At 44.4% G+C, this 11071-nt stretch overlaps 1 pseudogene across 1 annotated transcript; it reads left to right on the top strand.

The window, feature by feature from the left end:
- Nucleotides 1–3719: 3719 nt before the first annotated feature.
- LOC309613662 (small ribosomal subunit protein uS11 pseudogene) lies at nucleotides 3720–4260 on the top strand (annotated as a pseudogene). The gene has a single exon. The product of its transcript is annotated as a small ribosomal subunit protein uS11 pseudogene (transcript).
- The last annotated feature ends 6811 nt before the right edge of the window (nucleotides 4261–11071 follow it).

Genomic DNA, 11071 nt, shown 5'->3' with positions numbered 1-11071 from the left:
AAATAACAACTGACACTGCAGAAATACAAACGACCATGAGCGATTACTACAAGCAACTATATGCCAATAAAGTGGACAACCCGGAAGAAATGGACAAATGCTTAGAAAAGCACAACCTTCTGAGACTGAACCAGGAAGAAATAGAAAATATGAACAGACTAATCACAAGTAATGAAATTGAAACTGTGATTAAAAATCTTCCAACAAAGGTCCAGGACCAGATGGCTTCACAGGTGAATTCTATCAAACATTTAGAGAAGAGCTAATACCCATCCTTCTCAAACTCTTCCAAAAAATTGCAGGGGAAGGAACACTCCCAAACTCATTCTATGAGGTCACCATCACCCTGATACCAAAACCAAAGATACTACAAAAAAAAAAAGAAAATTACAGATCAATATCACTGATGAATATAGATGCAAAAATCCTCAACAAAATACTAGCAAACAGAATCCAACAACACATTAAAAGGATCATACACCACAATCAAGTGGGATCTATCCCAGGGATGTAAGGATTCTTCAATATATGCAAATCAATCCATGTGATACACCATATTAACAAATTGAAGAATAAAAACCATATGATCATCTCAATAGATGCAGAAAAAGGTTTTGACAAAATCCAACACCAATTTATGATAAAAACTCTCCAAAAAGTGGGCATAGAGGGAACCTACCTCAACATAATAAAGGCCATATATGACAAACCCACAGCAAACATCATTCTCAATGGTGAAAAACTGAAAGCATTTCCTCTAAGATCAGGCACAAGACAAGGATGTCCACTCTCGCCACTATTATTCAACATAGTTTTGGAAGTCCTAGCCATGGCAGAGAAGAAAAAGAAATAAAAGGAATACAAATTGGAAAAGAAGAAGTAAAACTGTCACTGTTTACAGATGACGTGATACTATACATAGAGAATCCTAAAGATGCCACCAGAAAACTGTTAGATCTAATCAATGAATTTGGTAAAGTTGCAGGATACAAAATTAATGCACAGATATCTCTTGCATTCCTATACACTAGCAACGAAAGATCAGAAACAGTAATTAAGGAAACAATCCCATTCATCACTGCAACAAAAAGAATAAAATATCTAGGAATAAACCTACCTAAGGAGGTAAAAGACCTGTACTCAGAAAACTATAAGACATTGATGAAAGAAATCAAAGAGGACACAAACAGACGGAGAGATATACCATGTTCTTGGATTGGAAGAATCAATATTGTGAAAATGACTATACTACCCAAAGCAATCTACAGATTCAATGCAATCCCTATCAAATTACCAGTGGCATTTTTTACAGAACTAGAACAAAAAAATCTTAAAATTTGTATGGAGACACAAAAGACCCTGAATAGCCAAAGCAGTCTTTTTTTTTTTTTCAAAGCAGTCTTGAGGGAGAAAAACGGAGCTGGAGGAGTCAACTCCCTGACTTCAGACTATACTACAAAGCTACAGTAATCAAGACAATATGGTACTGGCACAAAAACAGAAACATAGATCAATGGAACAGGATAGAAAGCCCAGAGATAAACCCATGCACCTATGGTCAACTAATCTATGACAAGGGAGGCAAGGATATACAATGGAGAAAAGACAGTCTCTTCAATAAGTGGTGCTGGGAAAACCAGACAGCTACATGTAAAAGAATGAAGTTAGAACACTCCCTAACACCATACACAAAAATAAACTCAAAATGGATTAGAGACCTAAATGTAAGACCGGACACTATAAAACTCTTAGAGGAAAACATAGGAAAAACACTCTTTGACATAAATCACAGCAAGATTTTTTTTTGATCCACCTCCTAGAGTAATGGAAATAAAAACAAAAATAAACAAATGGGACCTAATGAAACTTAAAAGCTTTTGCAAAGCAAAGGAAACTACAAACAAAACGAAAAGACAACCCTCAGAATGGGAGAAAATATTTGCAAACGAATCAATGTACAAAGGACTAATCTCCAAAATATATAAACAGCTCATGCAGCTCAATATTAAAAAAACAAACAACCCAATCCAAAAATGGGCAGAAGACCTAAATAGACATTTCTCCAGAGAAGACATACACATGGCCAAGAAGCACATGAAAAGCTGCTGAACATCACTAATTATTAGAGAAATGCAAATCAAAACTACAATGAGGTATCACCTCACACCAGTTAGAATGGGCATCATCAGAAAATCTACAAACAACAAATGCTGGAGGGAGTGTGGAGAAAAGGGAGCCCTCCTGCACTGTTGGTGGGAATGTAAATTGGTAGAGCCACTATGGAGAACAGTATGGAGGTTCCTTAAAAAACTAAAAATAGAACTACCATATGACCCAGCAATCCCACTCCTGGGCATATACCCAGAGAAAACCATAATTCAAAAAGACACATGCGGGACTTCCCTGGTGGCGCAGTAGTTAAGAATCCGCCTGCCAATACAGGGGACACGGGTTCGAGCCCTGGTCCAGGAAGATCCCACATGCTGTGGAGCAACTAAGCCTGTGCGCCACAACTACTGAGCCTGCGCTCTGGAGCCCGCGAGCCACAACGACTGAGCCCACATGCCACAACTACTGAAGCCCGCACGCCTAGAGTCCATGCTCCGCAACAAGAGAAGCCACCGCAATGAGAAGCCCACACACTGCAATGAAGAGTAGTCCCCACTCGCTGCAACTAGAGAAAGCCCGTGCACAGCAACAAAGACCCTACGCAGCCAAAAATAAAATAAATAAAATAAATAATAATAATAAAACTTAATTAAAAAAAAAAAAGACACATGCACCCCAATGTTCATTGCAACACTATTTACAATAGCCAGGTCATGGAAGCAACCTAAATGCCCATGACAGACGAATGGATAAAGAAGATGTGGTACATATATACAATGGAATATTACTCAGCCATAAAAAGGAACGAATTTGGGTCATTTGTAGAGACGTGGATGGATCTAGAGACTGTCATACAGAGTGAAGTAAGTCAGAAAGAGAAAAACAAATATCGTGTATTAACGCATATATGTGGAACCTAGAAAAATGTTACAGATGAACCTGTTTGCAGGGCAGAAATAGAGAAACAGATGTAGAGAACAAACCTATGGACGCCAAGGGGGGAATGTGGGGGGGGGGGTGGGTGGGATGAACTGGGAGATTGGGATTGACATATACACTAATATGTATAAAATAGATAACTAAAAAGAACCTGCTGTATAAAAAATAAATAAAATAAAATTCAAAAATTCAGAAAAAAAGAAATGGAAACAAATCAACCCTGGAACTGAAGATTAACTGTACTTATAACAATCAAGATGACACTGGTCAGACCACCGATGACCAATTTCAAGATGACTGTCAGAGCTGACTGTGCTGTTTCTCCATGTAGCCCCCTCCCTTCACCTATGAAAGCTCTTACCCCCAGAGTGTCACAGGAGGGGGATGGGGGAGGAGTTGGCCTTTGGACAGGCGTCCACTGCCCCCACCCCCAGTTGCCAGCATCCAAAATAAAGCAAACTTTCCTTTCCACCAACCTTGCCTTTTTATTGGCTTTTGGGCGACGAGCAGCCTGACCCCACTTTTGGTTACAATATTCAGCCAAACTTGGCTCTCAACCCTGAAGGCCCATAGATGTGCTTCTAGACCTGCTCAGGTGTTAAGTATGATTTTTTTTTTTAATGCTAAAGCAGACGGGCTTGAGCCGTCGCCCCGCCCTCTCCCCCTCTCTCTTTCTGGTGGTGGATTCTGGAGAAGATGCGCAGAAATGGCGTCTCACAAGGGGAAAGAAAAGAAGGAAGAACAGGTCATCAGCCTCGGCCCTCAGGTGGCTGAGGGAGAAAATGTATTTGGTGTGTGCCACATTTTTGCATCCTTCGATGACACTTTTGTCCATGTCACCGACCTTTCTGGCAAGGAAACTATCTGCCGTGTAACTGGTGGGATGAAGGTGAAGGCTGACTGAGATGAGTCATCTCCATATGCTGCCATGTTGGCTGCCCAGGATGTAGCGCAGAGATGCAAGGAGCTGGGCATCACCGCCCTCCACATCAAACTCCGGGCCACAGGAGGAAATAGGACCAAGACTCCTGGACCGGGGGCCCAGTCAGCCCTCAGAGCCCTCGCCCGCTCAGGAACGAAGATTGGGCAGATTGAAGATGTCACCCCCATCCCCTCCGACAGCACCCGCAGAAAGGGGGGTCGCCGTGGTTGCTCTCTGTGAGAAGGACTCCTCAAATTATTGTTTTCTGTTAATAAATTGCCTTGATGTAAGCTCAAAAAAAGAAAATGCTAAAGCAAACGGAAGGCATAAGTCCCACTGTTTTGGAAGGAAGCAAGGTAGGCACAGAAAAGACAATGCCTGGCCCTCAGATCCTTGGAGACTTTATTTTAAAAGAAGAAGAAGGAGGAGAAGGAGGAGAAGGAGGAGGAGGAGCAGCCTTTGTGATCTGAGCAAACGGCATGGGCGGCAGGAAGGAACAGACGGTCTCATTACTTTTTGTTTGACTCAGGTTTTCTTGCATGGGGGGGGTGCGCGCTGGCAGGGGTGATAAGTGGGCTGGTGGCTCTCCTTTGTGGAAGGAACCACAGCTGTCACCGAGAGAGGCTTTTACGCACTCTGTGAACAATTGCCTTTGAATTCTAATTTTTATTTTCTAAATAAAAATAACTGCTCTTGAGATTAGTCAGAGGTCCCCAGACTGGGAGAGAGGAGGCTGCTAGCCACTGGTAACGCTGGAGTTTCACCAGATAGCGAGAGCGGGGAAGGGTGGAGGGTGAATGAAAAGAGGTTGGGACTCCCAATGTCAAACCCTGACTCTCCCACTTATCAGCTGCTCTGGTTGCTATGACTGCAACACAAAGTACCCCCCAAACTTAGTGCCATAAAACAATCATTTATTTGCTTACAGATGCCGTGGATCAGGAATTCGGGCAGAGCACATCAGTCAGGATGGCTTGTCTCTGCTCATCCTTATCTGGGGCCTCAGCTGGAAGATCCAAAGGTCAGAAGCTGGATCATCTGAAGGCTCCCTCCCTTACACATGGGGAGGTTCATGCTGCTTGTAGGCTGGGCCTCTCCAAGTGGTTGGCTTGGGCTTCCTCACAGCATGGCCGCTGGGTTCCAGGACCAAGCATCCTCAAAGAGAGAGGCAGCTGGAAGTTGTATCGCCATTCACGACCTAGTTTTGGGAGTTACCTAGAGTCACTTCCCCCATATCCTATTCACTGAGGCAGTCACAAAGTCCTGCCCAAATTCAGATAGAGGAGAAATAGATTCTGCTTCTTGATGGGGAACAACACCATTCTGGAAAGGCACATGGGACTAGAAATATTTCTGTGACCCCTTTTGGCAATTACAATCGGCCTCACTAACTGCATGAGATTACCAGGCAAGTTGCTTCACCTCTCTGGGCTTCAGTTTCCTCATCAGTAAAATGGGGATAATAATAGTGTCTACAGTGTAGACACATGAAATAATGTCTATAAAGTACTCAGAACAGTGCCTGCTGCATGGCAAGTGGTCAGTGAGAATGAGAAGGTATTGCTAAGAACAGTTATGACTGAACGTCGAGGCAACTTCGTATGTCTGAAATGGGGTGTTATGAGTTGAACTGTGTCCCCTCCAAAAGATATATGTTCAAGTGTTGACCCGTGATACCTGTGAATGTGACTTTATTTGGAAATTAGATTTTTGCAGATGTAATTAAGATGTAGATTAAGATGAGGTCATACTGGATTAGGGTGGGCCCTAAATCCAATCATGGGGATTCTTATTAAAAAAAAAAAAAAAGGCAGGACTCCCCTGGTGGCGCAGTGGTTAAGAATCCACCTGCCAATGCAGGGGACACGGTACAGTCCCTTGTCCAGGAAGATCCCACATGCCACGGAGCAACTAAGCCCGTGTGCCACAACTACTGAGCCTGCGCTCTAGAGCCCGCGAGCCACAACTACTGAGCCCGCACCCCGCAACTACAGAAGCCTGCGTGCCTAGAGCCCATGCTCCACAACAAGAGAAACCACCACAATAAGAAGCCCGCGCACCGCAACGAAGAGTAGCCCCCGCTCTCCGCAACGAGAGAAAGCCCGTGCGTAGCAACGAAGACCCAACGCAGCCATAAATAAATAAATTAATTAATTAATTAAAAAGAAAAAGGTACAGACACACCCAGGGAGAAGGCCGTGTGACAACAGGCAGGAATTCGAGTGAAGTATCTGCAAGCCGAAGGACTCCAAGGATCGCTGGCCACCCCCAGAAGCCAGGAAGTGGTAAAGAAGGATCCTTCCCAAGAGCCTTCAGAGGGAGTATGGCCCTGTGGATGCCTTGATTTCAGACTTCAGTCCTCCAGAATCATGAGAGAATAAATTTCTATTGTTTTAAGCCACTCAGTACGTGTTACCTTATTATGGCAGCCCGAGGAAATTGATACATGGGAAGGAAGCCAGGAGGACGTCAGTTCTAATCCCAGAGCTGCCTCTGATTAGCAAGTGTTGTTGGCTTCTTCCCTTCCACTCCCTGAGTCTGTTTCATCATCTGTAAAATGAGGGGGCTGGATTTGCTGGTTTCTAACCTCTTTTCTCTCTGGTGATGCTTTGATACATACACATAACAAAACTTCAAAATCCATTGTCTTCTGAATGTTCTGGGACTCTGATGCTGATATAAACATATGATACTTAATTATGAAACTGATCTTTTTGCCTTTGGACCCTGAAGGTGGTTCCCAAACCTTCTTTGTGCAGTTTTTCCCAACTAACAGTGTTTTCTTTTTCTTTTTTCTTTAAAAAAATTTTTTTAGAGTAGAGTTGATTTACAATGTTGTGTTAGTTTCTGGTGTACAGCAAATTGACTCAGTTATATATATACATATATCCATTCTTTTTCAGATTCTTTTCTCATATAGGTTGTTACAGAATATTGAGTAGAGTTCCCTGTGCTATACAGTAGGTCCTTGTTGGTTATCTATCTTCTATATAGTAGTGTGTTTATGTTTATCCCAAGCTCCTGATTTATCCCTCCCCCATATGTTTTCCCTTTGGTAACCATAAGTTTGTTTTCAATATCTGTAAGTCTGAAAACTATGGAATGTTTCATGAATTTGCGAGTTATCCTTGCTCAGGGGCCGTGCTTATCTTCTCCATATCATTCTAATTTTAGTGTATGTGCTGCTGAAGTGAGCACCTAACTGTATTTTCTGGTTAAACATTATTTTCAAATTAATTTGACAAAGATAAAGTAGGGGTTATTGTTAAAACAAACAAAAATACCAAAGAGAATAAGTTAAAAAAAAGCAATCCCCTTGCAGTGACCAATCCCACCGTAATGTGATAAGACCATTAACTGTTTGGTATATATTCTTCTTCTATACACGTTTGATAATTTGTACACAATATATGCTCTACAAAAATGAATGCATGTACAGGGTGTGTTTTCCAACAGTGAGTTCATGTGGTACGAACCCTTTTACTACGTGCCATATTCAGTTAACGTAGCTGGGAGATGAGGTGAGGGCTGATGCCAGGACCACTATCATGGGCAACTCCAGAGGGCATCTTCGTAGAGGACAGTGTGAATGGGTTGGAGAGGAAGCATCACAAGGAATGCCCAGGCCGTGAAGCTTCAGCACTGTGGACAGGGGCACAGCTCTCCCCTCCACCCCTGGTAGTAAGCGTTTAGGTTTATGGTAGATGCAAAGATGACTAAGACATAGACATTGCCCTCAGGGTATTCACAGTCCTATGGGAGAGTCAGCTTTGCGGTTGAATAATAACTTAATACTGACATATCAAGATAAAATAGAAATAACAATTATCATTAACATTTACTGAGGACTTCCCTGGTGGTGCAGTGGTTAAGAATCTGCCTGCCAGTGCAGGGGACACGGGTTTGATCCCTGGCCCGGGAAGATCCTGCGTGCCGCGGAGCAACTAAGCCTGTGCACCACAACTACTGAGCCTGAGCTCTAGAGCCCTCTAGCCACAACTAATAAGCCTGCGTGCCCGTACTCCACAACAAGAGAAGCCACCGCAATGAGAAGCCCGCGCACTGCAACAAAGAGTAGACCCCGCTCGCTGCAACTAGAGGAAGCCCGCGCGCAGCAGTGAAGACCCCAAACAGCCAAAAATAAATAAAAATTAAAAAAAAAATTAACTGAGCGCCCCGTGCTAAGCACTTTGCTTGCGTTATCTCAGTAAATCCTCATCACCACACTATGATGGAGATAATCTTATGATCCTGTTTTACAGATGAAGATGCTGAAGCTCAGAAAGATGAACTGACAGGAGTGAATGGTCATGACCTTACAAATGCACAGGGGAAGCCTCTAGAAGTGGTGTTTGGGTGGCAAAAGCCTGTGGCTGGGTATGACTTTCAGCTAACTGGCCTTGGGGTGTAAAGCACATGCTCAGAGAGGGTGTGCCTTGCTGTTGGGCTGTTTATTTATTCATGCCACAATAAGGAGGTGCTGCTAAAACTCACTCACCTACTTACTGCACACGGGAACAGTAAACGTGTGTCTCCTGGCCGGCCGGACGTGGCTGTAATGTTCCAGAGGGCCACGGCCACGTCTTGTATTGCCTTTGTGTCTGTGGCAGTGTCTAGAGCAGGACCGGCTCTTGTTCAGAGGTGCCCCTAGGGCTTGCTGCTTTACTTCCCAGACAGGACCTCTGCTGTCTTCCTTCCGCCCCCTGCTGTCTGCTTTCCATACTACAGCCAGCATCCTCTAACAAATGCGTATCTGACCCTCCTTGGATGCCCCTTTGAGGCAGCCCACCGTTCTTGGGGTGTGGTGAATGCCCCTCGATGCCCCCCACCTGGTTTCCAGTCCCTTCTTTGTGCGTGGACCCTGCTGACCACCCCAGCTCCCATTTTTGCTCTGATAACCTGCACTTTACAGCGTGGCCATGACAAGCGGCTGTAGGCACCCGCTTCCTCCTCGGGTCAGCCTGTCTCCTGAGAGGGAGGCACGCTCCACAGGAAGGAGGGCTGCTCTCTGCGGCTCCTGGCAGGCCTCCCCGCTCATCACACTGAGGATCTTTCGTCATCCTCACCATCCCCATCAATAGTGGTAGGACATTACTCTGCAGATGCCTTCCCAGAGCTACAAATCATTCCCCAGGAGGTTCTGAAACACAGCTTTGCTTACTTTGTTGAATCAGTTCCCTGGAGGAACTGGGGGTGCCTCAGGACTCTGGAGACTCCAGTCTCCCATCCTTCCTTTCTTCTCCCCGTTGCAAAAGTGTCTCCCAGCCTGTCTCTACAGAGAAAGCCAATCCTTGGAGACCTCAGGCTATCGTCTAGGGCCTGCAGCATGGCTGTGAAGAGCTGAACCCAAGTCCAAGGTGGAGAGAACCACAGCAAATAGCAGATCTATCCCTACTTAAGCAAGAAGACAAGCAGGACAGGACTGGAGCTATATGCACCGTCTTAATCTGTCCGGGCTCTTGGAACAAAAATACCATAGACTGGGGGTTTAAACAACAATCATTTATTTCTCACAGTACTGGAGGTTGGAAGTCCAAGGTCAAGGTGTTAGCAGACCTGCTATCTCGTGAGGCCCTGCTTCCTGGTTTGCAGATGGCTGTCTTCTCACTGTGTCCTCACATGGGCAGGAATAGTGAACACTCTGGGGTCTCTCTTTTTTTTTTTTTTAATATTTACTTATTTGGTTGTGCTGGGTCTTAGTTGCTGCAGGCGGGCTCCTTAGTTGCAGCTCACTGGTTCCTTAGTTGCGGCACGCAGGCTCCTTAGTCATGGCATGCAAACTCTTAGTTGAGGCATGCATGTGGGATCTAGTTCCCTGACCAGGGATCAAACCCAGGCCCCCTGCATTGGGAGCATGGAGTCTTAACCACTACGCCAGCAGGGAAGTCCCTGCGCTTCTTTAATAAGGACACTAATCCCACTCAAGGACACTAATCCCACTCGTGAGGGCTCCACCCTCATGACCTAATTACCTCCCAAATGCCCCATCTCCAAATACCATCACATTGTGGGGGAGGATTTCAACATATTAATCTGCTAGGGCGGGGTGGTTGGACAGAAACATTCAGTCCCTACCAGGCACCTTGGAGAACCTCTTGTCTCTTTGTGGAAGACAAAGGCCTGTTTCCTGAAGGGACTTGTTAAACTTTGTCATCAAAAAGCTATAGTCAGATGCTCCACATCATCAGACATCAGGGAACTGCAACCCCAAAGCACAGTGAGATGCCACTTCACACCCACTAGGATGGCTATAATAAAAAATTCTTAGGGAATTCCCTGGTGGTCCAGTGGTTAGGACTTGGGGCTTTCACTACCAAGGACGCTAGTTCAAGCCCGGTTGTGGAGCTAAGATCCCACTAGCCATGTGGCGTGGCCAAAAAAAAAAAAATTAATTAATTAAAGAACAGAGGTTTTTTTGTGTGTGTATCATTTCAACAAATACTTGGTTTTTTTAGGTTATTAATGAGATATTTTATGTTCTTTTTTTTTCATATCAAGTCTTGAAATCCTATGAGTATTTTATGCTGTCAGCACATCTCAAGTTGGGGACCCCACATATTTCATTATTTATTTATTTGTTTGTTTTAATTTTTTTTTTTTTTTTTTTGACTGGACTGTGCAGCACATGGGATCTTAGTTCACCAACCAGGGATCGAACCCCACTCTCCCTGCAGTGGAAGCACGGAGTCTTAACCACTGGACCAACCAGGGAAGTCCCCCACACACACATTTTAAAGCCCTATATTAACCACATGTGGCTGACGGCTCCCATATTAGTTCTCAACAGGAAGTTACCCCCCTCCCAGGGAAACATTTGGGGAATTTAAGGGGCTCTTTTTGTTTCCACAATTACTGGGGAGCTCCTAGAATTGAGCAGGCAACAGCCAGGCATGCTAACTCTCCTGCAATGGGACGGTGCTGACAGCATGGGACGGTGCTGTCAAATGAAGAATTGTCCCGTGTCCCCTCTGTGACTTTTGCATCTTCCACTGAACATTCACAAAGGTGGTAAAACAAACAAACAAAAAACTTGTAGGCTCTGAACCTACCTCTCTGTTTTATGTATAATCACAAAGTGCCTTTTGTACTATTTTGTTATAC

Source organism: Balaenoptera borealis (assembly GCF_965194805.1).
Source record: "Balaenoptera borealis genome assembly, chromosome: 16".
In the NCBI taxonomy this organism is placed as follows: domain Eukaryota; kingdom Metazoa; phylum Chordata; class Mammalia; order Artiodactyla; family Balaenopteridae; genus Balaenoptera; species Balaenoptera borealis.
Note: the sequence above shows the minus strand (reverse complement) of the source record. Positions and strands in the feature narration are given on the sequence as shown.